Source organism: Pituophis catenifer, unplaced genomic scaffold (assembly GCF_029215685.1).
Source record: "Pituophis catenifer annectens isolate HBS135680 unplaced genomic scaffold, rPitCat1.0.hap2 SCAF_3, whole genome shotgun sequence".
Taxonomy (NCBI): Eukaryota; Metazoa; Chordata; class Lepidosauria; order Squamata; family Colubridae; genus Pituophis; species Pituophis catenifer.
In genome coordinates this window covers 26,122,670-26,149,802 of record NW_027256883.1, presented here as the reverse complement: position 1 = coordinate 26,149,802, position 27,133 = coordinate 26,122,670, and the positions used below count along the sequence as shown (strand labels likewise).

Sequence of the window (27,133 nt, the reverse complement as noted above, 5' to 3'; positions counted from 1 at the left end):
AATTGCAGCCAGGGGCTGTGATTTACAGAATGCAATTAACTTATGATTCTTTTTTACAGTATTCTACTTCAGTATATTTGCTAAAGTGATTTTAAAATTTAAAATGGTGATATCCTTTCTCTTAAAAAATCTAAAGACAATTATATTATGTGCAACTCTTTGAATAATTTTTTTACATATCTCAGATTCTTTTAAATAATTGGAAAATCCTTTGAGCAGTTCAACTGAACAGCTTATATATCCACTTATAAAAGAGTACCTAGGTAAACAGCCTGAAAGCATCATACGCAATATAATTCTATGACTAGCTAAACCTCTACTTGTGCAGCAGTATAGACCAAAGAAACACAGTTCTCAGGGTAAGCATATTTCAGTAGTACATGATAATCCTTTGGCTAATATGAACTCAGGTTATTTGATATTCGAATACCCCTGAATTACAATACATACAAATTTAGAAAGCTTTTGCAAGCTCTTCTGCCGGATAGTAATTTTTTAAAAAGACCTTGGATAATTAAATTGCAATTTAAGAAACTCTCAACACCCACCTATTATAAAGCAATAAGTTTTTTTAAAAAAAGAATGAAGCAAGTATTTCATTTATGAAATTTTCTTGTGAGGGAAGTCAGGGCTGCTCTATTCCTACTAATTTGATTCTGTCTTTGATTTTAATATTAGTCTTACAGAATTATAGAATTAGAATGTTCCTTAGAGGCTATCTAATCTAACCCCATGATTGGAGAATAAGACACTAAGCATCTCTGAGAGATGATTATCCAACTTGTTTGAAGACCTCTAGTGAACTTTGACGTATAACCTCTTCCACTGGCTTGTATAGTCAAAGAATCTGCTTCTTCATTATGCTATTATTGTGGCTTGTTTAAATAATGTTTTGTTTTTATTTGTGCTTTTTTGTATTGCTGATTTGTTAGTTCTTATCAAATTGCTAACATTAATAATAGTGTAGCTCAATTATTATATGACACAGGTTACTGCTGTAAAAGTACATGTTTATCTTTTCTGTGCATAGAAAAAAAATAGGTGGAAGATGGTCTTGTTCTCATCTACTGTAGTCTACCAGGTGTGATTACCATGTAAAGGAAAGAGCAAGCTACAAATTCTGCACATTCATCATAACAAAAGCTATTGAACTTGAGGCTGCCGGAGAAGTAAAAATTCTGAAGTTTAATAATACTAACAAAGAAATAGGCATTTCAGAGGTTAAAAGAATACTTGAACAACAAGATTTCTTTGCTCTCATCTACTTTATTCTACTTTTCAGATTATTTGTTTGGACTTCAATTGAATCCCATTTTAAGCAACATTTCAAAATTGAAAGACAAAACAATCATTAGAAATTCTGTTCACAATTAACAGTGCTATATTACTTGCAAAGTCTTTAAAAATGGCTGACCGGCCAGTTTCTACTCCTGGCAGCAAAACAGCAGAAAAACAGGAAATGGCTCAGACTATAACTATTAAACCTAAAACACATGGATTGGAAAGCATGTGATTCAGACATAAAAAGAAATTACTTTTATAAGGAAAGTGTTGATTATTAAAAAGAATATAGACAACTGATCTATGAGTTATTTACAGTCAAATGCAGCTAAATCAATAATTAGAATAGTTTCAAATAGTCTACTATAGATTTGTTTCAGTTTAGTCTTTAAACTCCTGCTCTAGAATTCTGCAGTGAGGAATATTTGGAGCAATGTAGTTTCAGGAAAAAACTGAGCAAGTTAGTGAAAGAACAATCTACGTCATCTTCGCAAATTCACTCAAACTAGCCACAGAAAAATAACGTTCTCATCTAGGACAGAAGGTTATTGGTACCATTTCAGCTTTGTCAGCCCAAGCAACCTTTGTAGCATATATAGAAGGAGACTCACATATTTTATGATCAAAAGAAAAATAAATGAGATATGTACTGTAATCCCAATAATTTCTTACGCTGGTCATACCGGAAGCAACACAATTAAAATGAATTCCTGCCACTGGAGAAATGGTGGCTGTTGAGGCAGTCAATGACAGTGTGGGTTCTATAAAGAAATGTTGATAGCATAGCTGCAAATACAAGGCAGAAACCTTTATATTTAAATATCCATGGTCAAACTGTATGTTTTGATGAATACCCGAGTAGCAGACGTTGACATAACTTCTTCAGAGTTGAGTTGGTAGCTGACCTGGACCAGCTCTATAGAGTTTTCAAAACAGAATATGCACCCCCACTACATATATGGCTCAAGAGAAAGCCAGAAGATTAGGCAGCCTCAAGCAGGTAGCAAGCTTCTAGCACAGATGTGCTGGGGAGGTTACAAGACCATGTATAGCTTTTGCAAGAAGAATCCCAGCAAAGGCCATTTCATAAGCTTGCTTAACAGATGGCATCAAAATCACAATGTAGATCTACTAAGTGAAGTGTGAAATAAAGCCTAAACATGGGGATTTGAAGAACATACAAAGTCCTTGAAACTTATCATAGCTTTCAAAATGTGGAAGTGGCCTTCTAATGCTAAGGTAGCCTAGACTCCTTATTAAGAAAACAGGTACAGGCCTAGAAGATCAAGTCTATTTATTTATATATCAAATTAAGAGACCACTGATATCACTTACAGAACAATCCAATTCCAAATCCACTGTTAAGTTAAAGCAGCCGCTTAGTCCCACCTTCCATTTCTACCTCTATAGTAGCACAACATAAATTTATTTATGGTAATATAATATTACAGGTTTCCTTAGTCCTAAATTTTATGTTTGTAATATTTTACAAAGTATTTTATTTCCCACATAGATTCTTTCTCTCCATTAACTGTTTATGGAAACAGTAGGCCTGGCACGTATCATTGAAATTTGGATGAGGATGGAAAGGTTCCTCTCCCTAAAATCTTCATGGCAGGATTTCAGATAGATCATCACTCTTCAACACCAAGCCAGGTGAGGAGTAGTGATATTTTGTAATGAGATCTTCGGCTCAGCAAGTTACCAGATATGAGATCTTATACATGCATAAAAATGGGTATTGTTAGTATATCTTTCCTCCTTGGCAAACTCCCTTCCCAAGCTCCTCAACCCTAAAAGTTCAACTTGCCCTGATATTATTAGGATTCAAGAGACCTATTAAAACCTGGCTACTTTAACAAGCCTTCGAGGGAGATTATAACAGTGATTTCTTTTATTTAAGAATATATGTTTATATACAGTTATTATTCCTCAGCATATACAATATATTACTTATATTGTTTATAGTTAAACATTTATTTTGATGATTTTGTTTATGTACGATAGGAGTGCAAACTGCTCAAAATCAGTTGAATATTGAGTGGGATATAATCTTAGAAAAACAGTGGTGGTGGTCATCATCATCATCATGTTGGTAGTAGAATGCCCCAGGCTTTGGTTCTGCGGTATTTTGACCTCCCTACTCCGGGGATGGGATGTGGAGTAGTGCAGGAATTTATAGCCAACGCAGGTTTCTCCTATTTTCAGCACAGGTACGATTCACAAAGAACACACAGAAATAACATCTTGTCTTTGCTTTAGAATAATCAGAAGGTTTAACTGAAACTGAGCATTTTAACATTAGTCCTTTATCACAGTCTCATCATCCTAAGTTTCATAGCCTCCACCAACCTTTATAAGGGGATGGATCAATTAAGAAGGCATGCTCCAGGCACATGGATAGAGAAAATGACAAATACAACTTTGAAAAAAAGGGTTGATATTGTCAGTCTTGAAGGAGGTAATGGTACACAGCTCTTCAGGAAATGATAAATCCCGCTAAACAATTTTCAAATAGTTTTTAAAGTAAAGTTTGAGAAACTCTTTGGATTATGCTACTGTAAAATGCTCAGATTTTTGGGGAGTTAGGTAGCTTATAAATCATATAATTAACAAAAAAAACCAAACAAACCCCTAAATAACTGAAGAGGTCCTGGACAGCCATCTTCATCCTTTTTATTCAGGATATAGACTGAGGCATGAGATAGAAACGATACTGGTTTTATTTATGGATGAATGAGACAGAACTTGGATGGGAACCCCTAACTCTTGTAGATTTGCGAGATCTCTCAACAGCATGTGATACTATCTATCATGGCTCCATTTGGATTGTTTTGAAACTAGGGACTGGGGCAATATTCTGCTCTTTCTTGAGCTGGTAGTTCCAATGGGAATTTATAAGAGAATCAAGCCCTTGGGCACTTCAGTGTGGAATCTCCAAGGGTGGAGATTTCTCCTGTATTCTATCTAACCTCTACCTGAAGTTTCTGGGCAAGTTCATCTATTGTTTTGGGTTAGGTATTATCAATCTCTGAATAATGCAAGTAGTCCTTATTTAGTGACTGCCTTGAACAACCATTTACAGTTACAGGAGTGATGAAAAAGAAACTTTGTGACCAATGCCCACATGTACAACCTTCACGGGTCTCTAAAATGAAGGTAAGCTGAATTAAGATCATAAGCATAGTTGTGGTTTCACTTTGCTTAACAATCAAGTTCCGATTCCAATTGTGGTTGCTAAACAAGGATTACATGTATTAGTATTACAACTCAATCTCAGTCTGAACAGAAAATGCAATAGAAATCTTAAACCGGTGCCCTGGAAATTGTGAGGGACTGGTGGGTGGAATAGAATCATACAGAACCTCAGTAAAATAGATATGTTATTAAGAGAAAAGCAACCCAGCTGCATGGGAGTTCTATTTATTACTGTTAATAGGGCTGCACTCCTCTCGAAGAGAACTTTGATCTGGGGGTCCTTTCAGATTTACAGATCTTGCTAGAATAGCAAGAGGAAGCCATGCCCAGAAGATGCTTGGCAGCTTCAGTTGCTCAGCCATTTCAAATCTGTCCTGGAGCAGAAGATGACAAAGACAGTGACTCAGTCCCTTGTCGTGAAAAAGACAGCGACTCATGCTATTGGGTCAGCTAGATTAATGCAATTCATTCAATATAGGACTGCCCTTGAAGATAACCCAGAAACTGCAAATGGCACAAAATGAAGCTGCTCACCTACTGGCTTGCATTAATCAATTCAGTAGAATAATTCTTGCTTTGGAGGGAGTATATTAGCACTACCACTTAAAATTTATATATAGCATGGGTCCTCAAACTACGGCTCGCGGGCCGCATGCCATTAATCTGGCCCGCGCAGGACCACAAGGCTGCCCTACCCACATCGCCCCACCCACCCTTCAGCCGAGCGCAGGACTTAACCTTCACGAGCCCTGCAAGCTGGAACTGAAAGGCAAGGCCAATAATTTTTGCCTGCAGAATGCTGCTGGAGGTGGGGGAAATAAAAAATGGGGCACACAGACGCCCCAGGAGGCCAAAAAATGGGCAAAAATGGCCTGTTTTTTGCCAAAAAATGGGCCGGTTTTGTCTGTTTTTGCTTGCAGAATGCTGCTGGAGGTGGGGAAGGTGAAAAATGGGGTGCACAGAAACCCCAGGAGCCAAAGAAATGGGCAGAAATGGCCCATTTTTGGCCAAAAATTGGGTCGTTTTTGCCTGTTTTTGGCCTGCAGAATGCTGCTGTAGATGTGGGAGGTGATAATGGGGTGCACAGATGCCCCAGGAGGCCAAAAAATGGGTGAAAACTGCCTGTTTTTCACTTCCCTCACCTCCAGAAGAAAGAGAGGGAGAGAGAGAGAGAGAGAGAGAGAGAGAGAGAGAGAGAGAGAGAGAGAGAGAGAGAGAAGGAAGGAAGGAAAGAGAGAGACAGAAAGAGAGAGACAAGACACACACACACACACACACAGACTTGATTGTAAGCTCCTTAGAGCTGAGAAAAATTGCTGCAAAACTGAGTTTTCTGAAGTGGATCACTAGACTCCTAAACAACTGAAAAAATGATCTAGTAAAAAGAAAAGTCAACCAAAGAGCAACATGCAAACAAAAGCAAAACAAATTAAAGTTTAATTTGTGTGCATTGTTTAATGGACTGTTAAACTGGCCACACCCACCTAGTCATATGACCTAGTGATGCCCACCCAGTCACATGATGATCTAGCCACGCCCACCCAGCCAGTCTAGTCCCCCAAAGTCTGAGGGACCATGAATTGGCCCCGTTTAAAAAGTTTGAGGACCCAGTAGTTTTAGGCTGCAATACTGCATTCTAACGATTGCGCCACCAGGTTCTATTCAAGATGTTGCTGGCTACCTATACAGGTTGTCATTACTTTGGTTCTTGTTACCTTTTTGAAAGATGTCGTATCAGTGGAATCTGCCTACCTGACATGGTCTAAGCCAGAAAAGGGATTGTGGGTATTTACCCAAAACATGAAGGAAACAAGAACCTAGAGGACAGCTTTCTCATTATCTCTACTGTTCATGCTCACAGAGTCTGCCTATTAAAGTCAAGATATCTGCTTACTTCATTTAGATGTGACAAGAACAGTTCTTTTTTGTAGGGCTTTTAGAATGGAAGGTTCTCAATAGTTGATAGTAAGAGAAGATATTTTGGATAGTACTCTATTTTATATGGAATTGTTTTATTACATTTTTTACACGGACAGAACTGGCATGCTCCAGGTGCCATTCATTAAACAGAATCATCTGATGGGCCTAGGAAGGATGCCTTCTCTGTTAAAGTACCTGCCCTTCAGAACATCATTCCCTCCGAGATACATCTGGCCCCTATTTGGCCAAGTCCAAAAGAGCTCTGAAAATCTGATTCTCTCCAAAGGCCTTGGGTTAAAGTGGGTGGCAGGCCTTGGACTAGTTTTAATGTTTTTTCTCTCTTTCTGGCATTTGGGTTTTTTTAAACTAGGCCACATACAGTCAGGTCCAGAAATATTGGGACATCGACACAATTCTAACATCTTTGGCTCTATACACCACTACAATGGAGTTGGAATGAAACAAACAAACACAATGTGCGTTAACTGCAGACTGTCAGCTTTAATTTGAGGGTATGTACATCCAACTCAGGTGAACGGTGTAGGACTTACAGCAGTTTGTATATGTGCCTCCCACTTGTTAAGGGACCAAAAGTAATGGGACAATTGGCATCTCAGCTGTTCCATGGCCAGGTGTGTGATATTCCCTCATTATCCCAATTACAATGTGCAGATAAAAGGCCCAGAGTTCATTTCAAGTGTGCTATTTGCATTTGGAATCTGTTGCTGTCAACTCTCAAGATGAGATCCAAAGAGCTGTCACTATCAGTGAAGCAAGCCATCATTAGGCTGAAGAAACTAAACAAACCCATCAGAGAGATAGCAAGAACATTAGGCATGGCCAAAACAACTGTTTGAAACATTCTCAAAAAGAAGGAATGCACCGGTGAGCTCAGCAACACCAAAAGACCTGGGAGACCACGGAAAACAAGTGTGGTGGATGACCGAAGAATTCTTTCCCTGGTGAAGAAAACACCCTTCACAACAGTTGGCCAGATCAAGAATACTCTCCAGGAGGTAGGTGTATGTGTGTCAAAGTCAACAATCAAGAGAAGACTTCACCAGAGTGAATACAGAGGGTTCACCACAAGATGTAAACCATTGGTGAGCCTCAAAAACAGGAAGGCCAGTTTAGAGTTTGCCGAACAACATCTAACAAAGCCTTCACAGTTCTGGAACAAGATCCTATGGACAGATGAGACCAAGATCAACTTGTACCAGAGTGATGGGAAGAGAAGAGTATGGAGAAGGAAAGGAATTGCTCATGATCCTAAGTATACCACCTCATCAGTGAAGCATGGTGGTGGTAGTGTCATGGTGTGGGCATGTATGGCTGCCAATGGAACTGGTTCTCTTGTATTTATTGATGATGTGACTGCTGACAAAAGCAGCAGGATGAATTCTGAAGTGTTTCGGGCAATATTATCTGCTCACATTCAGCCAAATGTTGCAGAACTCATTGGACAGCGCTTCACAGTGCAGATGGACAATGACCCAAAGCATACTGCAAAAGCAACCAAAGAGTTTTTGAAGGGACAGAAGTGGAATGTTATGCAATGGCCAAGTCAATCACCTGACCTGAATCCCATTGAGCATGCATTTCACTTGCTGAAGACAAAACTGAAGGGAAAATGCCCCAAGAACAAGCAGGAACTGAAGACAGTTGCAGTAGAGGCCTGGCAGAGCATCACCAGGGATGAAACCCAGCGTCTGGTGATGTCTATGTGTTCCAGACTTCAGGCTGTGATTGACTGCAAAGGATTTGCAACCAAGTATTAAGAAGGGAAAGTTTGATTTATGATTATTATTCTGTCCCATTACTTTTGGTCCCTTAACAAGTGGGAGGCACATATGCAAACTGCTGTAAGTCCTACACCGTTCACCTGAGTTGGATGTACATACCCTCAAATTAAAGCTGACAGTCTGCAGTTAACGCACATGGTGTTTGTTTCATTCCAACTCCATTGTGGTGGTGTATAGAGCCAAAGATGTTAGAATTGTGTCGATGTCCCAATATTTCTGGACCTGACTGTATTTATTTTCATTATTGTGCTACCCAGTGTTATAGAGATGGGCAGTCTTATAAATTTCTAAAACAAAATTTTTAAAAAATCAGAACTATGGGTTAATTTGTTTGGTGAGTAAGCAGTTTATAAATCTCCACAATAAATCAATGATTAAGTGTTTAACTTATTTTACAAAAATGCCTTTATCTTATAGCCTTCAACAACAGAGTTAAAGATATATGCTTATGAAGCTTAATTCTTAATAATTTTGGGATCCCTATCAAGCATTATTCAGAGATTTCATTTTTTGAAAAGATATTCTCTGCATTTTGTTATTCCTTTTTAAAAATCATAAAACCTAGTCTAATATATTTTTATGGTTTTCCTAATGCAAAGATAAAAATGTCAATGTTTCTTATTTAAAACTATCCTACCCACCACTATTCAAAAAGTGGTATTCAACCCGTCATTAGTATTTCCAGTTGTAAAACTACAAATTTGTATCAAAATGTAGTCTTACGATCAACTTGTAGGTCTCCCAGCCCTAACTTTTGCTAAGCTACTGTTACAATACAAATATTTAAATATTGCAATGGATTATTCTGCTTTGGGCACAATTATGGGAAAGCAACATATAAAGAAAATGTTGACTGCCTAAATTCAACTGATAAAATATGCAATAATAAAATATTTCTAACAAAATCCAAACTATTTAATGTTAAATATTTTACTTTTATGATGGATTTGAACCCTGGCTTAATTTTATATAAAAAAATAAGAATACATGCTTTACCTTCTTTCTAAATTACTGAGTATAAGCACCAACTGCTATAAGAGAATTCCAGTTTAGAATGATCAAAAAGTTATGTTTTTGTATCTCACAACTGGGAACCTAATCTAATATCTTCTAAAAGATATATTCAAATTTATTTTTACATATTTTTACAAACACGCACATCACACACATATACACTATTTCAGTTAATAACACAAATGACATCCAATTTTGGTCACCACATTACAAAAAAAATGTTGAGACTTTGGAAAAAATGCAAAGAAGAGCAACTACGATTATTAAAGACCTGAAGACAAAAAATATGAAGAATGGTAGTAGGAATTGGGTATGGTTAGTCTATAGAAAAGAAGAACTAGGGGTGACATGATAGTATTCCAGTATCAGAAGGACTGCCACGAAGAAGAGGGGGTCAACTTATTTTCCAAAGCGCCAGAAGACAAGACAAGAAACAATGGATAGAAACTAATCAAGGAGAGAAGCAACCTGGAATTAAGAAGAAACTTCCTAACTGTGAGAACAATTAACCAGTGGAACAGTTTGCTTTCAGAAGTTATAGGTGCTTCATTATTGGAGGTTTTTAAGAAAAGACTGGACAGCCACTTGTTTGAAATGGTATATATACGTGATGGCAAACCTATGGCACGCGTGCCACAGGTGGCACACGGACCCATACCGGTGGGCATGTGAGCGTTGCCCTAGCTCAGTTCCGGTGCGCATGTGCGTGCTGGCCAGCTGATTTTCAGGCCTTCCAGGCCCACTGGAACTCGGCAAATGGGTCGCTTCCGGCCTCCAGAGGGCCTCCAGGGGGTGGGGAAGGCCGTTTTCGCCCTCCCCAGACTCCTAGAATGCCTCTGGAACCTGAGGAGAGCAAAAAACTGCCCTACCGGTCCCACTGGAAGTCGGAAAATGGGCCATTTCCGGCCTCCAGAGGGCCTCGGGAGGAGGTGGGGAAGGCTGTTTTTGCCCTCCTCAGGCTCCAAGAAAGCCTCTGGAGCCCGGGGAGGGTGAAAAACGGGCCTACCAGGCCCACTGTGCCATCGCGTGCCAAAAGTGGGGGGAGCGCGGGGAGGGTCACACACGCATGCACGGGGCGCATCGAATTATGGATGTAGGCACACACACATGTAACACACACACCCGTGCTCCCCCGCTTTTGGCATGCGACGGCAAAAAGGTTAGCCATCACTGATATAGGTTCTCCTACTTATACCTACTTATAGCAGGGGGTTGGACTAGAAGACCTCCAAGTTCTCTTCCAGCTCTATTCTGATTGACTTATACAACTCTTGCAAATCCTATACAGGCAGTTCTTGACTTGGGACTAATTCAGGGGTGAAATTCAGCAGGTTCTGACAGGTTCTGGAGAACCGGTAGCGGAAATTTTGAGCAGTTCAGAGAACTGACAAATACGACGTCTAGCTGGCCCCAGAGTGGGGTGGGAATGGAGGTTTTGCAATATCCTTCCCCCAGGAGTGGGAAGGAAATGGAGATTTTGCAATATCCTTCCCCTGGAGTGGGATGGGAATGGAGATTTTGCAGTATCCTTTCCCTGCCATGCCCACCAAGTCATGCCCACCAAGCCACACCACGCCCATCAAGTCAGCAGTAAAAAAATTTGGATTTCACTACTGGATTGTTTAACAATTGTTTTAAGTTACAATGGCCACTGAAACAGATTGTGTAAAATGTCACTCCACCAGCCTGACATGACATGACATTTTGGGCTCTTGGCAACTGGCTCACATCTGCAATCCCCAAACACCTTGCAATCATTTGATCGCCATTTGCAATCTTCTCTGTGGCTTTCCCAGAAAGTCAACGGAGAAACCGGCAGGGAAGGTTGCAAGTGGAGGGGACCTGAAATCTTTCTACAAGCTACAAAATGGAGTTGAAATCTTGCGTGCAGAGGAAATTCTTTGTTGGGCTGCAGGATCAAAGCTGAAGTTCTGAAGATTTCAGCTCGTTCCTGCAGCCCCAATAAGGATTTCCCCTCTGTGCAGAGTTGCAGGAACATTTCAGGATGAAATCCCCTGACAGGCAGCAGTTTCCAGCCATCTACTTCACTATCCAAAGTCCTGGGATTGTGGTTGTTGCGAAGCAATGATGTTAATGACTGCTTTGCTCAACGACTAAGATGCTGATCCCAATTATGTTGTTAAACAAGAATTACCTGTAATGCTATAACCGGACTCATTAAGATTTCGGTAGGACTGAAAAAAACAGTAGGCTATGTCTTGACAGGTCTACTTCTTGGCTATAAATATGCTAAAACTGTTTCACTTTGTGCTATAGACAGAATGCATGAAATGACCAAGCATGGTTCTTGTGGGATATAATGAAAGCTTGAGTACAGGACTTAAGAATTAGAAGGGTGCTTGCTCAAAGCACCAGAGTTTCTTCTTGATCATTTAGACTGTAAATTGGAAATCTCCATTATGCTTCTACACAGAGATTATGAGAACATAAGGTGGTTGGTAAAATTTTGTTAACAATTTATCTTTTATTCTCTAAATTGTGTTAAAACTAACATTTATTCTATAATAATGAATTAGTATATTATAAGAGACCTTGAAAAATTAAAAATAACAGAAGAAACAACTTTCACAGAGATTTTAAACATGAATGTGTCACATTTAAGAAAAATTACATGTTAAATATAATTTGTTTACTCAACATATATCACGGGTGTCAAACTCGCTGTGTCACATTGCCATCACGTGATGGATCGCAACTTTTTTCCCTTTATGAAAAAAGTTGTGATGAGGCATCCGGTCCACGGGCCACCAATTTGACACCCCTGACATACAGTATATCCTTTATTTCAAAACAGAAAATATCAGATTTCTAAATTGATGAAAATGAAGTGTAATTAATATAATTAAATCAAGACATTACCTTAATGAATGAAATAAGCCTCCATGTGCCAGCCAGCAATAGAATCTCAAAGATCATGCTCAAATTTGTAGTGCAGCCATGTAATAAATTAGTTGGTTATGCCTTATCAAGTTAACATGAAAACTAATCTTGAATCTGAAACGAAGACAAAGAAGTAAAATAGAAGTTCCCCTCTATTATTATGCAAAAATGTTTGGATTGCTTTAAGACAGGGCTGTCAAACTCACGGCCTGGGCTGCGTCATGTGCTGGCCATGCCCACACCGTTTAGCGAAGGGGGAAAAAGTCACAATACGTCACGTGACGCTGCCCTGACAACATGGATTTGACACCCCTGCTTTAAGACGACACCCCTGCTTTAAGACATACAAAACTGTCAAGTTACTAGATCTGTCAAGAGTTTGATTTTTTAATTCTATACCTTATTAATTTTCCCAGCACAGACTACAAATTGCACAAAAAGTGAAAATATCTCCTCAGATGAGGAAAAAAATCCAAGCAATACTGAACCAAATCTTTATTAGTCCAGTTCAAGCTTACTGAATAGAATTCAAGCATTCAAGTTTTGAATAATTCTCTATTAGACAATATAGTAAAAACAAGGCCACAAGTGCACACTGGAAATATGGAAAAGTCATAACTGATATTCAGATAAACACTAGTAAAACTTTTCTTCTTTTTTCTTGGCATTTAATAAAAATACCAATTGTGCTCACAATATTTTGGAGAATGGAAGTTTGAAAATGAGGCCTAAAAATAATCCTAACTTTCTGCAAACTTGGCCATTTTCCTCCAACCAAGCAAATACCTGTCAACAGCCATGGAAAGCTAAACAATTCAGAGAAAGAAGGCGATAAACACTTGTGGACAGTACAATCACATGTCACATCAGAAAAAGATAAGAAAATATCTTAAAATTTAAATTTTAAATTTTTAATGTATTTTAAAATATGGGTATCTTAAATTATGGGTATTAATTCAGCCAAACTTATTTAATTCATTTTATTCGATTTTAAATTTTGTATATCTATGTGTTTTATTTCATGGCTGTGCACCGCCCTGAGTCCTTCGGGAGTAGGGCGGTATAGAAATTCAATAAAATAAATAAATAATAAATAAATAAATAAAATATGCTGTATCTTTCTACACTTCCTCTCATATTTGCCAATCACCTGATTGGCTGCAAAATGAAGGAAAAGAGAAAGACTATTCCATCTTCTCCATATTGCAAACACCCTGCTTTGGTTCTCCACCAACTATTACCTATGGACAGTAATTCTAACAAGCTACCTACTATGTCCATATGTTGACAGAATAAATAAACACTGGTGTCTGAGCTTCATTTTCCCCCTCCTTTTCCATTCATTTAACTTTGTCATGTCTTTTAGATAAGCATTAGAGCAGGGGCAGTCATGTTGCACAGTTAGCCATAATCACTAATTTAAAGGAAAAGTCTTTAAATTAATAAATGTGCAAGCAGATTTGTTGTGCGAGTAGAAGATAATATGTATTTAAAATAAAATGCATATGTCTTGAAAAAGAGATAACATGTGCTCAGATAACTGCTTCCAATTCAAACAATCACAATTTCAATATTTTAATTTCTTTTCATAAGTGTTTTGTATTGTAGTTCTGGATAATGTAGTTTCAAAGACAAAGCACAGAAACATCCACCTTAAGAATTTCTTGCTTACATTTCCTTCCAGGCTATGTAGGGAATTCTGACCACAATGACTTAAATACAAAGTATTTAAGGCAGTGTTTTTCCCCCTTTCATTTCTTAAATCTCACTACAAATATCACTGTGGTAAGAACAAAAAGCCAATTTTCCAAGAATGTTAACATTCAAGAGCATTTGTGTTAACAATTTACCCCCTTTTACATAGTTTTTTTTAAGTCCATCTAACTATGCATGCCACTACCAACAAGATTCTGAGGTGTAGAATTGATACTATGAATATGCTAATTCTGATTTAATTACTGTATTGCCATATTAGGACAAGTGTAAATAACTAGTTTGTGGTTTGAGACAGAAATTATGCATGATAGAATGTTTACTCCTGTGTACTCTTAAACTATATAAGCATATGAATTCCACAGGGAACTGAAATAAAGAAATGAGGTGCACTTGGCTTCAGTTCTAATATAACAATCTTGCAACAATCACTATTGCAAGGTTGTTTCTAAACCAACCACAAGTTTCCCAATCAACTATTCATATTAGTAAATTGGTTTGAGCAGGCTTTCCACTTCTATTTTTCAACAATGCTTTATGTCAGTTTTAAAAAGAATGACAGAAATAAAACTATTTAAGATTAACCGTCACTCCTACATTGCTAGTTCTGAACAACCATCTGACTTTTTACTCACTTTTTTTACTGTCTTCTCAGTGACTATCAAGATGACCTGTGTTGAGGAATTGACGTAATATACCAAAACCTACATTTTAAGGTGGTAAGGCTGATCTGCCAACAATAGGTTATATTATACAATACTATTATGTGGATATTCTCACTTACTCTTGCTTCTCCAGCAGCAATATTCTAATCAGATCACTGAAGGTACTTCCTTAAACTTGTGTTTCTAACACAGAAGCTAACAATAATTCCATTAAGCAGAACAGTCAACAGCCAACAGCTGTTGACTAATGAAAAGGAAAGGAAAATTCCACCTTATTTTATGCTGACATCCTGTGTACTTCAGAAACAGCTTTTTTATTTGACCTAAGCTTTAAAAAACATTTACTTTAGGTGTAAATAGAAGCATTAAAATTCCCACATTGCATCCACTTATATCTCTCTTTTGCCTTTTCAACCTGTGCTAGCCGGCTAGCCTGTCTCTGTAAGGCAATTTGAAACCACTATCGTCCAAACCTGTTAAAAAATATTCAAATAGCATGGTAAAATGTCAACTATTTCAAGGGCTGGTCTAATCTGTCTTTTGAATACCAAATATTTCCAATTCAATATTTGGTATTCCTTTACTACCAATTAAAGCATTAGTGTACAACTCCAGGAAAATATCGTTACTTAAGCATGCCCCTTAGAGGTTAGTTTTCCAAAGGAATTACAACGACGGTTATACACCTTTTTTTTTTTTAAATTGGGAAAGTACCTGAATTCCTTTCAAGTAAATTGTATTTTTAGGGGAAGGAGAAGTCATACCGCCTTTCTAGACATAAATGATTATTGTACCTCGACCCCCCACCCCACCCAAAAAAAAAAAAAAGTAATAATTGAGGCTGAATGTGGAAAACGTTTCCCCTGTCACTTGGGAATGGACTTCCTTCTTTGGCCTGGGTTACCTTTCTATTTTGTAGGAAGCGCGGCTTTCTTTCCCAGTTACTCAGAGGCTTTGGTTAAGGTGGCGCTGCTTTACGCCGCCCTCCTCCTCCTGCAAGCGAGAGGTGCCTCAGAGACTCGGCCGGGAAAAGAGGGCGTCGATTGCTGAGAAGTTCTTTCCCGGAAAACTTATCGGGGTGCTCCTGCGATCCGCAGGGACTACTCGCTTTCCCCGAAGAGACCCCCTCGCATGCTCTGGGCGGAGAGTCGGGGCACAGCCTGAGGGACGAACCTCTTCGGGACGGTCTGAGGGGGGGAATCTGCCCGGCGGCTTCGGCGAACAAGGCGGGCCCCACGGTTCGCGGCTGGTCCCCCCTCTGGCCGCCCAGCGGGCAGCTCAGGGGAGACAATGGCCACGATGACTTCACTCCCCAGCAATGTGAGGAGCCGCCGCCGCCGCCTAAGCCCTCTCCGCGCCCGGGAGCCGAGCCGAGCGGGAGCCCCGAAAGCGAAACGTCCCTCCTTTCCAGCCGCCGCCGCCGCCCGTTGGCTCGAGCAAGCCCTCCCGCCTTCGCTGCCTGCCAGGCGGCTTCCGCGGGACTCCTCACCCCCCCCCCCCACAACACCACCACTGCCAGCTCCGGACACGGGCTCCTGGAGCCCCCGAAGCCGTCGCCACAATCCCTCCCGCCGCCCTTCCCGGTACCTTGAAGTCGGCGGAGGCAAACCCCAAACGGCTGGGCCCTCCTCGGCCGCCCCGCGCCGCGCAGGAAGCGCCTTTGAGGGGAGAAGAAAAGCGAGCGTGTGAGGAGAGAGGGGGGAGCGGCGGGGAAGGGGGAGGAAGAGGAGGGGGAAAGGAGAGGCTTGCCAGGCCCCAGGCAAGGAAGGGCTGGGCTTGGCCCGCAGAGAGGGAGATTTCCGCCTCGCTCCTCCGCTGAGCTCACAGACGAGGCGGGGCCGCCTGGGGGTTGAACCCGGTGTCTGTCCGCCGGCGGCGGCGGCGGCGAGGAGGAAAGAGGAGGCCTGGTGTGCAGGGGAGGCAGCGCGGGCGGCATTTCCTCTTAAAGTTTGCCTTCTCCCTGCGAGGCGGCGCGTCCAGGGGGAGGACTTGGGGATCCAGGCAGCCCCGCGTTGCTCCTCCGGAGGAAGGGGACTCGGGGAGAGCGACTTCCTCGCAGAACACGGCCGGGTTGCATTTCCCTTCTCGCTGCCCCGACCGGCTGGACAAGAAGCAAAGCCCTCCTTGCGAAGATCAGAGAAGAAAGTGCCTTCCAGAGGCCGAGGCTAGTCTTGTCTCCGCTCCCATAAATATACCTTATGCGTTTAACGTTTGGCCCAGGAAAGGAAGAGGGGCCGCAAAGGAGCAGCTGGCCCCGAAGCGGAGCCCTTGGGGTCGTTCCCGCTAGTAAGTTGTGGTAACATTTGCTCCAGGGTGGAAAAAAAACAACCGCCTGGCAGCTTGAAATTTGCTGGGCCCTTTTGCTCTTCCTTTTTGATTTCCTTAGATCCCAGGAAGGGCTGGTAGCCTGATCTTCTTCCAGGGAATGACAAAACCTAAACGATTTTAGGCAGCATGGAGCAGCAGCCCTTCTGGAGGGCATCTGTGGAAAATATTACTTTGAATCCAGTGTTTCTCAACCGTAGCAACTTTTAAGATAGGCGGACTTCAACTCCCAGAATTCAACTGCTAACTGCTGTAATTCATGGGTTGGGTGGAGAGGAAGGCAAGATCATGGGGAAATGACAGAAAAAAGTTTGACAGGCCAGTTTCTGGTGAAATGCAAGTAGAGATGCAGCCTAACACACCTGTCTGCTTAGCCCACGTTAGAATTTGTTCAGCTTTTTAAAATATACATATATATACTTTATACTTTATCACAATTTTGGCCTTGATCTGTATTACGTTAATATATTTATAGTGTGAGCTTATATAATTGTACCCTGTTTCCCCCCCAAATAAGACATCCTCTGATAATAAGCCCAAACGGGCTTTTGAGTGCATGGCAATAAGGCCAAGCGCTTATTTCAGGGTTCCAAAAAAATATAAGACAGGGTCTTATTTTCGGGGAAACATGGTATTCACAAATAAACAAATCCTGTAGTATCTTTACAATTGCAGGTTAACATAGTGATTAGATATCCTGAATACCAAGGACCATCCTGTCTCTTAGTAAAAACTTAAAATTTGAAATAATTCTCTTTTCTTTCTTACCTTTCAAGTTAGCTTGAATGAATTATTTTGTTTATCATTTCTTCTCACCCACCTGGATGAGAACAAGAAAAAAAATGAGCTAATTATAATCTATAAACCACCTCTTAACACTTGAAATAGCTGTATTTTATTTAGTTATTAATTATATTGTTATACTAGTAATTTATCAGTTTTGGAACATGTTATAGAAACTTTCAAAACAAGAGTCTGAATACTATTCAAGTCTAAATACCCAGTACTGGGAACTGAAAATTTGAAAACACATTTGGATCCTCTGATTTATGAATAAACTATACAAAAGACCTAATGGGATAAACATCTGATTCTTTATCTGGAAATAAAGTCTCAGTAGGATTTGTGCTGACTTTGTAGACCAATTTGTAGACCAACCTATCAAATTCTGTATTGGCAGGGCAGCATCAAATTTCTTCATATAAATAAATTAAAATAACAAAAGTAGCAGATCAGCAGTTTCTTATCTGATATCCAGCAGAACTCTAGTACTGCCTCAACTATCAGTTGCATAACAAATAAGGTTTGCTGAATTCTCTGCCAAAGTTTCTGTTTTTATTCCTACTGATAAGCACAGAGTTAAAGATTCCTTTGTTCATTTTTCATTGCCTTGGCCCTTCAACCATACGTTCTACTTTCCTAAAGGCACACCTCTGCTTGCAAGTCTTTAGAGAACTGTCCTTTATTTGACAGCATTTTCTATTTTGAGTCCTGTCTGAAGTCTATTTAAAAGCATAGGCAGCAAACTAAGGAAGCACCAAGATCATCTAGTCACAGTCTCCAGCCACAACAGTGAGATGCAGAGGTGGGTTTCAGGCAGGTTCTCACCAGTTCTGGAGAACCGGTAGCAGAAATTTTGAGTAGCTCAGAGAACCGGTAAATACCACCTCTGACTGGCCCCACCCCCATCTATTCTCTGCTTCCTGAGTCCCAGCTGATTGGGAGGAAATGTGGATTTTGTAGTATCCTTTCCCTGGAGTGGGGTGGGAATGGAGATTTTACAGTATCCTTCCCCTGCCACACCCACCAAGCCACACCCACAGAACCGGTAGTAAAAAATTTTGAAACCCACCACTGATAAGATGTATTAAATTTAAGTTATATTTATTTCTCAATTTTCATCTATACAGAATAAACATTTGCAAACTATGTGGAAATATGTGTCTTCTTTCTGGTAACCGATTTCCTCTTCTTTGGCAAAGCAATTTCTGTCTTGGCTCTAGTTCAATTAAAATGGTGGTTCAGCTCAAAGTTAATTGTAAATGAGTCATCCGGATAATCCCCCAAAATTTAGTTGTTAATGTTGTTTTTATGGAATAAGATGATAAAGGTATTATCATCTAGTGACTAGTGAAAGATATTTCTTTCACTAGGACAGTAAAGGCAGTTTAGGAGATTCTAAAGATGGCAAACTATCTTGTGTAGCCAGCTTAGAATTAATATATAACACTCAAAGGTTGTGTTTTTGTTCTTACTATACTAGCTTATTTTTTAAAAAGAACTTTTCCTCCATTATGCCTTACTCCTCTTACTGTTGTTTTGATAGATTTTGAGAAATGTTGATGTTAGTTAAATATGTAGCTTCCTTGTAAAACACAACATTACCAGCAATAGCAAGAAATAGCATTGACTATTTTATGGACTCTGTGTCCTCTGAAATGTAGAATGATTGATTATTGATACACTTCAATGAGGCAATATGTATTTCTTACCCAGGGCAAACTGGTTGCATTAATCCAGACAACCATCAGAGGGCAGAAACAAATATAGAAAACTCTTTCTTTGCTGCCACCTAACAGTCAGTTGAATTACTTGCAACACTATCCAACCTATCTATTTTTAAGTTTTTGATAGCATGTCATATTATACCTCACTTTTTATTCTTCTGAATTTTATTCCATAAGTAAGCAAAACATATTTCAGAATTGTTCTGAAAGTTTGTTCCTTTAGGATTTTACTTGGGCCACAGTATCAGATTTGATAACAAACAAACAAATATTTTTTAAAAAAAACAGATAAAGGCTATTGAGATCTTTTTTCCTTAATAAATGAAAAATCATATACATGGAAAAACAAAAACTATAGGACTAATGTATTATTTATTTATTTATTATATTTCTATTTATTATATTTTATATTTATATTTATTATATTTTTTTATATTTATTATATTATGGTTGGATTTTAATTTTCACTTCACTGCAAGTATCTTAAAAGCAGTTGTTTAGCATAGGAATTAACTGATTCCATGAATATGTACTGTTTTAGAGCTGATGATGTACATGAGGGGGAAATAGCAAGATAAGAGACTTTTGAGTAAATAATGTAAAAATCATCCAGAATGCATGCTCACACTTTGAAATAGAAATCAGCAGTTAAGTCAAATTCGTATTTCTAAAGAATGAAAGAAATCCCAAATGATATCATCAAGACAAAGCAATAGTGTAACAACAGGATATTACAAGCCAGACAATATTTTAGAAACTCAAGAACAATATAAATTCATTTAAAAAAACATTCTAAAGAGAAAGAAGAAAGTAAAATCCTTTTCTGCATTGCAGAAAAGCTGTAAGGGAACAAATAAAACATAGCAAAATAAGTAAACATTCACTCATGTTTGTAATCAGACTGGTATGTTTTACAAAAATACTTACAGGCCCTCAAAGATTTGTTTGCAATACCAAGCATCCATTGTATAACTTATTTTTGGATAACGGGACTGCATTGTGGCAGTGCAATTCTACCATATGTCTACTCAAAAGTAGCAGTTATTAAGTCCAAGAGAGTTTATTCTAAAAACCATTGTAACCTCATGATTTTCCAAATGTTTTTTTAACTAGTAAATATATTATGAGCTATATGGAAAGAAATTATCATGGTTGGCAAATACTTATGTACCATCAAACCAAAAATATTAAGAAACATTGAGAACAAAGTGGCATTGATTAGATTCACTATTTTAGATCATAGAAGACTGCCATAGTAAACAAAGGATTTAATGGAAAACGTGATAGGTTTATTACACAATTGAAATAATTTGTTGGATTCGTAATATTTCAGACTATTTTTGCAAATTAGTTAAAAGGAAAAAAAGTTGAGTGCTAAAAGAGAAAAGATGAAAACATAAAATTTTGAACAATATTGCAGTTCTGATGTCTTATTATAATAGGGTTGTAATATTAACAGGGATTTATATCACAATCAAGATTTTACTCGCACATCCATCACTTCTTGACTATTTAGGCTATTTCGCAAAGATTAAGATGTAGCTGGAATAACATTTTTATGTATCATTTTTTAATAACCAAATAGGTAAAATTTGCTGAACTAAACCATTGTAAGTTTTATCAAAATTTTTAAAAATATTAAAATAAAAAAGTGGGGAGAGGGATTGTGAGCCAGAGCGCTACTACAAAATTAGTGGGACTTTAAAGCAACTAAGATAATTCTAGTAAAACGGGGTGCCCTGGTAGTTGAGTTTCTCCTGACTCAACTAAAATATGACTCAATATAGTATCATACAAACATGTAAAACCTTAAAAGGAAAACACCTTGTTTCAGTTGCCACAGTATAAACCCCTGATTCCTTCACAGCAGCTAAATAAAAATAAGGATAAAGCACTATGGTTTTTGTTTTGTTTTTTACTATTAGACACTACTTAAATTGGAGTAATTTCACAGGAAAAATTGTTAGTAGGAATCTAGAAAAAGGGAAGATACACTGGTATATATCTTCCTGGCATTCACCTTTCTATGGCAATATAATAAGAGGAAATTATTCATGAAAAAGCCCAATGCAAGGCATTTAATTAAAAATGGGTAGGGCACAGGAAATCCTTCAACTTGTAATAACTTGTGAATACATTGCACTGGCCATTGTATAAATTAATCAAATATTAATAGAAATACAGTATATAAAGGACAAACTTATCCACTCCTGCTTTGGGTATAAGCCAAAAATTGAAACACTTATTCAAATATCTATTTGGTCACTAGGAGACAAAAATGAGTTGATGGCACACAATATTGGATCAAAACTAAAAGATAGTAAAACTATTATGTCATATCTTGTGTAAGAACAAACTTCCCAGATACATGTGGGTTATCCATAATCAGACACAAATATGTATGATCATCTGGTAAAAGAACAATTTTAAGTTCCGCTGATATTGTCTCAAAGCATTGCATCAGTTAACTAAGATCTACTCATTTATTTCACCTCAATCAAGTCTTGTGCTTTGTTTAAAAAAAACCATGCATCATTTCTGCCATTCAGACTCATAAGCTTATGTTGCAGTTTGTAGTAAACAAAAATTTAAGTAAATCCATAGAGTGTGCAGGTGAAGTCATCCATTATCCTGAAGTGCATCCTTTTGAATATCCTTTGCCCTAAATATCGAAACAACTAAAATAAGTGGCTTATTTTCTAGATACATTCATATGCCTTAGTGGTGATTAAAAAGAAGCCCTGAGGAATCTAAGAGTGATTCATTCACATATCCGACAAAAGGAATAACATTTACTTGAAATGTCCATGAATTTTGAAAACATGTTTAGTTTGCAAATGTGCAAAAGACAAATTGGTTTAGTTATATATCATACTAAACTCTAACAAGGATTGTTTAATTTTGGCTTCACGCTGTGAAAGTCATAAGACTGTTCAACTGCTAGACTAGGTAATTGCTTAATCTTTGTTGCTATGAGCTGTTTTGGGAAAGAATTCTATTACATGACAGTCTACAACCATCATGTTTCCTGCCTACCCATTTCATTATGTTCTTTCTGCAAATCACCAAATAGTAATCTTTCTGACATTCATACCTTTCTCGGTGACTTGAAAAGTAAAAATCTGGTCTGTACTTCTGCTATACATGTTGCACTTTCTAACATTTGCTGACTGTTAACTCTTATACCTTTTCAATCAGAATTCTGTCAAATATCTTCTAATTAAGCTTAACTAATTTGTTAAGAAACAAATCTCTATTTTTTGCATGCACTTTGCTATATTTCCTTTTCTGTGGAAAACAGTAAAGATACATTTATGAAGTCTTCAGGTAGAAGTGCAGCCTTCACACATGTTAAAAATTAATAAAGCCACAATTTATGTTAACATTTCTTCAGTTACACCATCTACTCCTATAGCCTTTTTTTTTGTTCAACATTTCAGTATCCATAATTTCCTTTTCATCCATTTTTGGACAACATTTATAGCATTCATTTCAACCTTTTCATGTATCACAATTGTTCCCTTATAATTTCTAAAATACTTCGCCAACATTTGTTCATTCAATTTCATCATAAATAATTTAATCACTTTTACTTTCAATTCCATTTGAGCTGCTGGAAGCTCCTTATTAAGGCATGTTTATCCACTTACAAAAACACTTTTTTATTTCAGTCAAAACTGTTCTGTATTTTTCTCTGCCTTTTAAAATAATAAAAGTCTTTTGCTCTTCCTGATTTCACTCTTTGTAACTTCCTCTACAATTTATGCAATATTTTTCCTTTTATCCTCATTTTTTGCAATAATCTCTCTCTTAACAGCAATTTTTTTTTCTCATTGCCAGTCTCTTTAACTCTCTCGTTCCACACAGCATCCTTTTTCATATTTTCCATTAACATAAATCAGCACACTCTTATGGCATTTCCTAACATAATTCTTTAAGAAGCTTTTCCTATGACCACTTTCTATTAATTCCACTGGGTGGTTAATCTGTCTTCTATTGCTTTTTCACATAGGATTTGTAGTTTCTTTTCCTGCAGTAATTTTACTTTCTATTTTTTTTAATTCTTGCCCCCTTATTCCATATCCCAGTTATTTCTCCCAAGACCCTCTCTTGATGCTAACAAAAAATGGCCTGTGCCATATTTAGAACCTCTTACATCTTTTCACTAATTTTCTCACTTTCACGATAAACAATCGAATCAATTGTGCTTTTATATTTACACCCAGTAGTACACTAGTATTATGAGAATATGCCAAAACAAATCTCATTAGAAAAGATAAAGCACATAGTTCTGTAAAGGGGGTGGGGGGAGGAGAGGAAACCAGAAAGTGTTCCTGAATGTATCAGTAGATTTAGCTAGAGGGCTATAATTAAGAGTGAAAAGGGATAAAGTCCTTTGTGTGGGAAGAAAATTCTGCAGGAAATGAGGGGGGCCTTGGGGGGGAGATTGCTGACAGGTTTGATTGTTTTCCACAGTAACACTTGCTGTGGGCAACATGGATTAGGGCTATCATACTGTGTCTGCACCCGCTTTAAAATGTTGGCACTGTTAAGTACTAGTTCAAAGCCAGCTCTGAGCCAGCCCCCATATTCTGCACTAAATCATGAGACAATTATGGAGTGGATATGTAGTGATGGGCAAGTTGATCCCAGACTGATGTGATTATTACTGCATGCATGACACCGAAGCCCAGGGTGTGAGGCTGTCCACAATCTTGTCAGCTAGCAAAAATATCATAATTTAATCTACACACATTATATTACCAAAAAAATGTCCTGGGTTTTGCTTGCTGGTTTTGGCTTAACATATTGAAGGAACTTAATTATTATTATTTTTTGAGATGGGGGGATGTTTCAGAAACTGATTTATGGATTAGCATTATGTATGAACATAGTCAGCTGAAATGTAACAGAACTGTCTTTAAAGTCAGCTCGGAAGCTACAAACGGTTCAAAATATACCTGCCCACTTGCTAATAAATCATTCCAGTACCACAGAATAACATCAATTCTGTGAGGGTCACAATGGATGCGGGTAAACCTCCATGTCAAAGTGCTATTAATTACATAGTTCCGTAAACCCAGGGGTGGGTTCTACTTACCTTTACTACCGGTTTGCAATGGGGCTGCCCATGTGTGCGCTTGCTTCACGCGCACACACACACACTTCTGTGCTTCCTGATGACGTCCGGGTCGTTGGGCGGAACCTCCCACCGATTTTACTACCGGTTCTTGTGAACCGGTCCGAATAACCCACCACTGTGTAAACCTCTTTATGACTTAGATTCTTTGTTATCTTCAGGACCATCTGACCCAAGTAAATTCTTCCTGCCACCTTCACGCTGGGTAAGAGGCCAGACTGAGAATTCCCTCACACAAGATGTGAAGGGGGAGGGAATCCACAAACACTATGTTCAGTAGCAGATCCTTCCTTATTATAATTTTAGAGAGCAGTTAAGACCATGCTTTTCCAGTGGCACTTTGGGATGGAGAATAAAGAAACATCACTGGAAGGAAATGCATCTAGGAAGTACCATTTTACATTTAGCTTAGAGGTCAATGTGTTTTTGTTTGAGAATGTTTTAATGTTCTCGTGGTTTAATGTTTTATGGTGAGGCACCAGAGTCTTTCAAAGAGACAGTATATAAATATACAGATAAATAAAGTAGCATTCATTTGACTATTTATTTATTTATGATATCAGTTATATCACCTATGACTCTAGGAGGCTTGCAGAAGGCTAAAATAAAATAAGAACAATGAGTTTTTGAAAAAGAGCCATAGGAAGGAAAGTGGGAAATAGATACAGTCTTAAATGGCAGATCATTCCAGCCATGTGCCAGTGGACACAGTCAGGTCTTTAAGAGTCTCTTGTAGGCCACCAGGACATATGGACTTCAGGATGCTGCTGCTCCAAAGGGGAGGTATAATAAAAGAGAAGGCATGTCTTCTGCATCCCATGAGATGAACAATGACAATCATGAGATGATTTAACAAATCACAGTTTAAAGTGATAGGAAATTATTGATTATTGATTAATAGGTATGATAACCATGGTGTTCTGCCCCAGCTACGGACCCCAAAGAACACAGCACACACAAAGTTTGTACAAAACTTAAATTTACTAAAATAACTCAGTCTTTTCCAAACAAAGGCTGTTAATAAACTTCCTTAACAGCCTACAAGAAAACAAAGATAAAGTAATCACAATCTTACTAAGGTTGGCAGAGATCCAGACCCGAAGGAGAATGAACTAAAGTTGTTCCCTACAAATTGCTTCAGTCGGCGTTCCTCCTTAAATAGGCTAAGGGAGTGGCCAATTAGCCCCAAGCCTTACTCTCGAGGAGACCTCCTCCTGAGGAGCCACTCCTGCTTTTGGCAGCTCTGCGCACCCGTGCATCGAGAAGAGGCTTCTCCTCTTCGTCCTCTTCACTTAAAGGAGCTTCTGGAGGTTCTGAAGGCCCTGGCTGAATCTCTGCCTCTGGCACCACATCTTCTCCAGGCTCCTCATTGTCTGACTTGGGTGTCAGCTGCACAGGCTGCTGGCGCAACACCACACCAGCCTCCTCGCTGTCAGAATCAGCTACAATCCGCACAGGCCGCTGACGGTAGAATGTAGATGATTACATGTATTGTCTCAGGGGTGAAATCCAGCAGATTCTGACAGGTTCTGGGAATTAGTAGTGGAAATTTTGAGCAGTTCGGAGAACCGGTAGCGGAATTTTTAGTAGTTCGGAGAACCGGCAAATACCACCTCTGGCTGGCCCCAGAGTGGTGTGGGAATGGAGATTTTGCAATATCCTTCTCCCAGGAGTGGGGAGGGAATGGGGATTTTGCAGTCTCCTTCCCCTGGAGTAGGGTGGGAATGGGGATTTTGCAGTATCCTTCCCCTGCCATGCCCACCAAGCCACGCCCACCAAGCTACACCACACTCACCAAGCCACGCCCACAGAACCGGTAGTAAAAAAAATTGGATTTCACCACTGTATTGTCTCCTTTACAATAAGTTCAGGCAGCATTGAGTCTTGGATGCAGAGCTTAACGATGGCCAAATATAAGCCCTTCAGAGATACATGGTCTAAATGAGGAAGGAAATACAGTAATTATGGGCAAGGAGAAGACAAATGAGAAACACTCAGTGAGGTCAGAAATATACGGGCGTTGCACGAACAGGGCTCAGTTAGCAGTATTGCTGAATAATTCTTGGTAGTCTGAAAAGATTCCTCATTTAAATAGTCATGTTTCTTGGAAATTATCACTTTTGCAGAGAATCATTAAAAAACTAAAAGCAATAAAATGCATTATATGCAATTACCGGCCAATTTGTGGCTATAATGTGTCTCTTTAAATAAGAAAGTAGGTCTTTAGAAACTTTTAGATTCAATGTCAGTTAGCATAGCTTCACATCCTCTCAGTATTTTATAAATCCTTTATAGTACTTCTATGCCTTTATAGTTATCAGTTATCTGTAGCATTCAGACTATTGATTTTAATTTTATACATATCTCCTGGGTTTGAATCCCTATACCTGGTAATTTTTGTGTTAATAGTTTTATTTTTATTTTATTTGACCTATGTGGTTTTTTTTTTAATTTCTGTTGTACAGTGAATGTTATGTTATTACTATAGAAAGTTAGCACCCACCCTTCTCCTAGAAGAATGAAATATCCTAGGAAATATTAAAAAGGCAGAATATTATACCTCCTTAGATGAGAAAAGGAGAAACATGCTCTTGGAAAGCAGCCCCCATCTTTGTTAATAGCCCCAGAAAGATTGGTGCCAACCTATCTACAAGACAATAGGCTGGG

At 38.7% G+C, this 27,133-nt stretch overlaps 1 protein-coding gene across 5 annotated transcripts in view; it reads right to left on the bottom strand.

Annotated features, from left to right (window-relative positions):
• Window positions 1-16,334, bottom strand: part of RNF19A (ring finger protein 19A, RBR E3 ubiquitin protein ligase) — a 39,809-nt gene extending 23,475 nt beyond the window's left edge. For 3 of the 5 annotated variants that reach the window (XM_070940431.1, XM_070940430.1, XM_070940427.1), the window contains exons 1-2: window positions 16,082-16,197; window positions 12,096-12,230 (exon numbers count right to left, since the gene is read on the bottom strand). The gene's annotated coding sequence lies outside the window, so the exon portion shown is untranslated. Of the gene's footprint in view, window positions 1-12,095; window positions 12,231-16,081; window positions 16,198-16,319 lie in introns of those variants that run through there. The other 2 variants (XM_070940428.1, XM_070940429.1) reach the window with 2 other exon arrangements.
• Between the last annotated feature and the right edge of the window lie 10,799 nt (window positions 16,335-27,133).